This window comes from Lycorma delicatula, chromosome 1 (genome assembly GCF_047948215.1).
Source record: "Lycorma delicatula isolate Av1 chromosome 1, ASM4794821v1, whole genome shotgun sequence".
Classification (NCBI taxonomy): Eukaryota; Metazoa; Arthropoda; class Insecta; order Hemiptera; family Fulgoridae; genus Lycorma; species Lycorma delicatula.
This window is the reverse complement of record NC_134455.1, coordinates 68,989,421-68,996,005: the sequence shown is the minus strand read 5'-3', so window position 1 is coordinate 68,996,005 and position 6,585 is coordinate 68,989,421. Positions and strand designations below refer to the sequence as shown.

Sequence of the window (6,585 nt, the reverse complement as noted above, 5' to 3'; positions counted from 1 at the left end):
AAACTGACATTGTGGTGTTAATCTTTCCTCTAAGATGAAATGTTGGCTCATCACTAAACACAATGTGATCAAGAAAGTCATTTTCATGTTGCCACAATTCGGTTGTGAAGTTCACACTCAAAAATTAGTCTGTAGGCTTCAAAGCCTATAACAGCTGAAAACCATACAGATTTCTTTAACATTCCACACTGACATCACCGCCATTGCTAGTTCGCAACTAGTCTTTCTAACAAATTTTTCAGGAATAGCAGGGAAGACTCCCTTATATCTTCTTCAGACACCCTCAGTCGTTCCTTTAAGCATTAGAATGATATGTCCAATATGTATGATAAACCTTTCTTAATTTTCCAGTTATCCGAATTCGGCCTTGCAGACAATTCGATTAGTCGGCGTTATACAGTAATATATAATTATTATTTATTTTTTTAATAAATAAAAATGAAATATGTTGATATATTAATTTTATATATTTAAAAAAAATTAATTAAAATGTACGCATGATGTAAATAAGTTAAAAGATAATTTTAGGTACAGAATATATTTACTGTTACAAATGTTTTTTACATTTTTTTTTTAAATCTTGGCAGTCGGCTTTGACTGATGAAATACTTTGACTGATGACTGACGTCGACAATTAACAAAAATTGATCAGTAACATCATGATCTATTTTTAATTTACTGGGTACAGAATTTAGTTTGCGCCAACCAAATGCGTAAATACTTCACATGCGGCATTATGCCTATTTGGACGCCACCACGTTGATATTAATACGGCGTATTTTCCTTTGAGTTGAGCTTGTATTTAATGTGACAACAAAATTGGTATATAAATAAAAAATGGTTCTAAAAATTCTTTTAAAAAAATCATCTAGCGAGTTTAGGATTACAACTACATCTTACACTGTTCTAGTTTTATTTCTTTATTTTTTTGTTACTCATTATTTTTAGTTACCTTAAGATTTAAGAAATTACCTGGGAACATCTATTATTTAAAACATTAGGGTAAACATACCCTGTCATCAGTCCTCGGTAGTATAGTGGACAGTATCCCCGCCTGTCACGCGGGAGACCGGGGTTCGATTCCCCGCCGGGGAGGAAATTTTTCTTCCAGTTTTGTGTATACTTTATTATACACAACTTATTTTTATTATTTACGTAGATTTTTTTTTTTATTTCAGGATTAAATTCGTTTTTAATACAACGCAGTACGTTAATTCAAATTCAAAAATGTCATTCAGGATAAATTTAAAACCATCTGAAAACTTACCAAATATTAGTAAATTGAATCCATCCAATTTCAAAAATAAAAAATCGCCTTCTGAAATAGAAATTCAGGTATTTTTTTTTTGTTTACATACAGTTTTATTGTTAAAAAAAGGTGTTTATTTTTTCTGGTGACACTTGAAATAATTCAGACGCTTTCATATTTCACCCATGCGTTAATAGAATATATATTTTTTGTAACTGACAATTATTTTCATAAAAATTACTAACATTTTCATAAATAATATCTTTGGAAACACATTCATCCGAATAATTACAAATTTTTATATCGGAGCTATTAGGACCAACAATGAAAGAAAAAATAAATATCACTTTTTATTTTGGTTATTCTAAAAACTTAATCGTATCTAAGCCGAAAGACATGAACATATTTTTTCTTATTTTTCCAAAATATAAACGAAAATGTCGACCAGTATTTTCTTTTTGCATTCGAGCTATTTCATCTATCTAATGTTGGTTTCCAAGTGAAATACAGACAAGTTGACGTAGACCGTAGTCTAATTAAAATTAGAATCATCAAAAAAGGTTGAAAAGATTTTTTTTAAAGTCGTATCTCAGAAACTAGTGGTTTTTAAAAAAATCACCAACTCAAAAAGTATTGAAAGTATGTAAAAAAAAACTTATACCCTGCAATTTCCTTAACACATATTAGGTAATGACTGAATAATATCTGAGACATTCGAATAAATTATTACAAATTTGAAATGAATGAGTGGTTTGACATTGTGGTTTAACATTGTGGTTTGAAGTTCAACTAAACAATAATAATTAGAAAACGATATGTTTAAGCGGAGAAGAGAGAATTGCAGGATGACAGCACTCTTTCAAAAAGAAAAAAAAATTAGCATGATATCAATATTAGTCTGTTCAATACAAATTTCAGACGTAAAAAGTTTCATTGCAACTCTTGGATAAATTAGGATTACTACTAGTATAGATAATCTTTAACGTAGTCTCTTTAGCTATATATATATATATATATATATATATATAGTGTGTGTGTGTGTGTGTGTGTGTGTGTGTGTGTTTGTGTGTGTGCACGCGTGTGTGTAGGAAATTGTGTTTGCCCCAAGGTATAATCAGGGGAATTATTTACATCTTCACTTTTTCCGTCATCTTTGTATTGATGATCTTGACAACATCGTGGACACTGCTTACCACACCTGTTCAATCTGCAGCGTAGTTCCCATGATGTTATCTAGATAAAACACGCCAAATTTTCTCTAGCATGCTTCCCTAAGCTGCAACAACTAATCGCACACGAACACCATATGTTTTGTGTTGTTCTTCTCCTCGCAATAGTCATTCCGCAGAAGGTCATTCGCGCGGACATTGAGGTCCGCGCGATGTGCTTTAAAATACCCGAGAACTGTAAGGAACTGGATTTACTCGTTCCTCAATTACCTTTGTTGCTGTACAGCATGTCTGAAGTTCCGGGATCAGTTTAGATCTACTGCCCTTTGTCGGTTTATCCCATCGATATCCAGAAATTACGACGATTCATATTCATAGAATCGGATTCATATTTATATACTTTTTTATTTTTATTTAATTTATGAAGTTTTACTGAACAAAAAAGATTTCAAAATTATTTCCGTTTTTCTGCCTTTATATACTTGTACATTTGATTTAAGTTGGATATTATGAAAAGTTTATCCTGATTATTAAATTAAAATCTATTCCGTCAATCATTTACTTTAACAACTCAAATCTATACGACTAACAATTTTCCTTCTTTTTATCTGCAGCAAACACAAAAAAAAAATTAATAAATAAAAAGGTACCACTTCATAAGAATATTGCCAATTAAACTGCATTACTGTATTTATAGATTATACTTTATTTGCCTTTCTGCAGATTGAGTAATATTGCGCTCTGAGGAGTAATCCGAAAATATATGTATTTACGCATATTAAAAACTATGTAATGGAGTGTGAATAGATAATGATAATGATAATGATAATAATAATAATAATAAAAATAATAATAATAATAATAATAATATTAGTAATAGTAGTAGTAGTAGTAGTAGTAGTAGCAGCAGTAGTAATATAAAACTCGATGAGACTTTAACTGGCGGATTAATGACTACGGTTAACACCAGCCACCGGGAACCACTCACAGCCAACCGTTAGCATCAGACTGCTCGCACGTTTAGATATGTAGCTTATACCGCAACAGGTGGTATGCCGCCGTCAATAATGACAATCTTCAACGCCAGCTACACGCTCTAATTGTATTCCTTAATTAAAAAAGGAAGGGCGTAAATATGTACATACAACATCCTGCATACATGCTAAATAACAAAACCGACAAGATGTATAATGTTAAACGTCCATCCCTCTTCTACATTATTCGTTTAATTTATTCTCTTTTATATTCACCGAATACTTATTTACTAACCTATAATTTTGCTGTAATAATGTTAAAATATTAGCAATTATTATTAGTTTTATTAATGATATTTTTTTAGTTCAAATATAGAAGTTTTACTATAAAATTGTTATTCCCCAATTTTATTCGACCGGTTTAATGTATTTCTAAAATCCATACTATTTCATTTTAATTATATAATCCCACCGTACTTACTAGATATAATATTTCTAATTATTAATCATTTAATGGGAACTCAAAAAGCAAGAGGTTTTTTAAAATAACTAATAATTTTCGCTATTTAAAAAATAATAAAATTTGCATTTTTGTTGCAAATTGGGAGTGTTTTTATATCTTTAAATACAAGAATACAAGAATTTTTATATCTTTAAGTACAAGAATTACGATAACTTACTAACGTTTTCTTTTTTGTCGTGATCTTAAACCGTTTCATGGAGACGGATCATTAAATATATAAAAAAAAAAAACAAATAAAAGAAATGACAAAGTTGTGATATTTTCCTGGTATTAGTTATTTATACTTATTTAATGGAAAAATAATGAAACTGAAAAAAGGTACCTAAAATTTATTTTTTTGTAGTGGAAGAAATTTATGATGTTTTATTGTAAAATTACCATGTTAAAAAAAAAAGTTTAAAAATCAGTATTTTTTTATTTGTTCCCACTTCCCACTTCCCAAAATATAAGTTATATTTTTTGGATGATTCAATCTCTTTCGGCGGACCGGTCAAGTGTAGTCAAAGTCTCAAGTGTTTTCGATTGAAAATAAATCGAGTAAAATATTAGGTTACTTGGTCGATTTCATTTTATCTATAAGGATCTCATTTTAATACGAGGCATATTGATTTTATCCTACATCGAATTCTACAGGAGGAATTCAGTAAGAAGCGAAACACTATTAAGAATACTATTTAAAAATAAGTTACGATACATTTTATATGGTTTGTAAAAAAAGAAATTAGCTCAACATAAATCTATTTTTTTTTTATACTTAAATATAAGAAATTTTGTTCTACAAACAAAGTTCATGTAACAGGAAATGATCGAATAATAGTTTAAGCTTTATGTAATGTGTTTTGATTTAATTTTTTGCATAAAGTTGAAGACGAAGATATTTTCAGTAGAGTTCCATGTAGATAAAATTATACTAGCTTCTAATTTTATTTTTTTTGTAAAAAATATATGATCATCAATTTTGGTATTTTTTTACCTCCAACAATTTATGTATTTAAATTTTTATTTTTTATTTTTTTAAGAAAAGACGTTTTGGTTTTTTGTCAATTTATTAGTTTGCTTTCTACTACAAGGATTTTATTTTTTAATTTTATACCTCATCACGTAATTCTTCTATGACTTAGTTTTGTTGTGATATATTCCTTTCGTTTAATTTATAAGTATTTCCTTAATATCGCACGAATTGGTTTTTATTTTAACTTGCAGTATTTAGTTATATGATTTTTAATTTTAAAAGAATAAAATACATGTAGGATATACAGATTGTAGATATACAGCTACTTATGTAGCTGTCATTACCTCATTGGTAAAAAAAAATTAATAAATTCAATTCAACTTGTAATTTAGTAAATTGCTATCTAATTATAGGTTACGTGTTCGGTGCCCATTTATTATGAAATGTGAACTACTTTTTTTTTTTTTAAATAATGTTTGCAACAGACTTAGATTAATTATTATGAAATTGTATATTATCACAAAAAGAACTTGTATCTTACGTATCACGTTACTTACACAAACGTTAAAATGTTTTTTTCTTCTCTTTCCAGGGTTTCATAGGTATCGAACTGGAACGCTTTTGTTCTTGCTACTCAGTGTGGCTTTCTTTCTTACAGCAGACTATCTCTTAGAGAAAAGAAAAATGTTATAGCATGTTCCACAAAGAGGTATACGTTTTTGATTTAGTATCACTCGCACATTTCCCCACCGATTCTATTGAAACTTTGCAGACCTTTTAACTAAGATTCTAAAAATGTTAAGTGAAAATTTCAACCTTTTAGGATTTATAGGAAAAAAATGGTGGCTTTCAAATAAAAAATAGTAATTTCATGTAAACTACATTTTTTATTCATTACAAAATACTTGTAAAAGTGATTAAAAACAGATGATAATTAGAACCAGAATAATTTAAAGACAGATAATTAGTCATGATAACTAATTATTAACTTGTTTTATTCAATTTGAACTTTTACTGCAAATCCATTCTAATTTATCTCCTTTTATACATTAAACTCCAAACCAGCGCCACATTAACTAATTCTGAGTCTGTAAATATTGTCTTACTTCTTCTTTACTTCTCTCCCAGCCAAAAAAAAAGAAATGACTGAAATTACATGAAACTTGTTTAACGTTCAGTATTTCTTCACCAACGTTTTTTTATTAAACACATATAATTTTTAAATCGTAACTCATTAATCTTAATAAATCGTCAATTTATAATGGTAACGAACGTAATAGACAAATAAAATTACAATGTTTTGCCTGTTTTTTATTTAAAAGAAAAATTAATAAAATCTTGATTTAAAACAAGAATACTTTTGATTTAAATTGTTTGTTTTGTTTTCGAAATAAAATAATATAATCCCGGTTTCCAATGTAGTAATTGCTTTGTTTACAAGAAAGTACCCAAATGTTTTCTTAATTTTTAATTTCGCTATTAATATTATTTTTAGAAACATATATTATCCTTTTCTGTTTTTTTAGCTTCCAGGTCCATTGTTAGATATTGTTTCAAAGGATGAAATGAAATGGCAGTTATGTAGCGCGTGATAATGCCATGCCTGACCGGGATTCGAACCCGGGTCCTCCGCATGAAAGGCCAGATGGTATCATCAATCGTGCTACGGAGGCCGGCTTGCATGTTACACCTGAATTATTGGTTATTATTTTTTTATA

The 6,585-nt window shown here is 28.7% G+C and overlaps 1 non-coding gene across 1 annotated transcript; it reads left to right on the top strand.

The window, feature by feature from the left end:
- The first annotated feature begins 1,023 nt into the window (after positions 1 to 1,023).
- Positions 1,024 to 1,095, top strand: TRNAD-GUC (transfer RNA aspartic acid (anticodon GUC)). The gene has a single exon. It is a non-coding gene; the product is annotated as a tRNA-Asp (tRNA).
- The last annotated feature ends 5,490 nt before the right edge of the window (positions 1,096 to 6,585 follow it).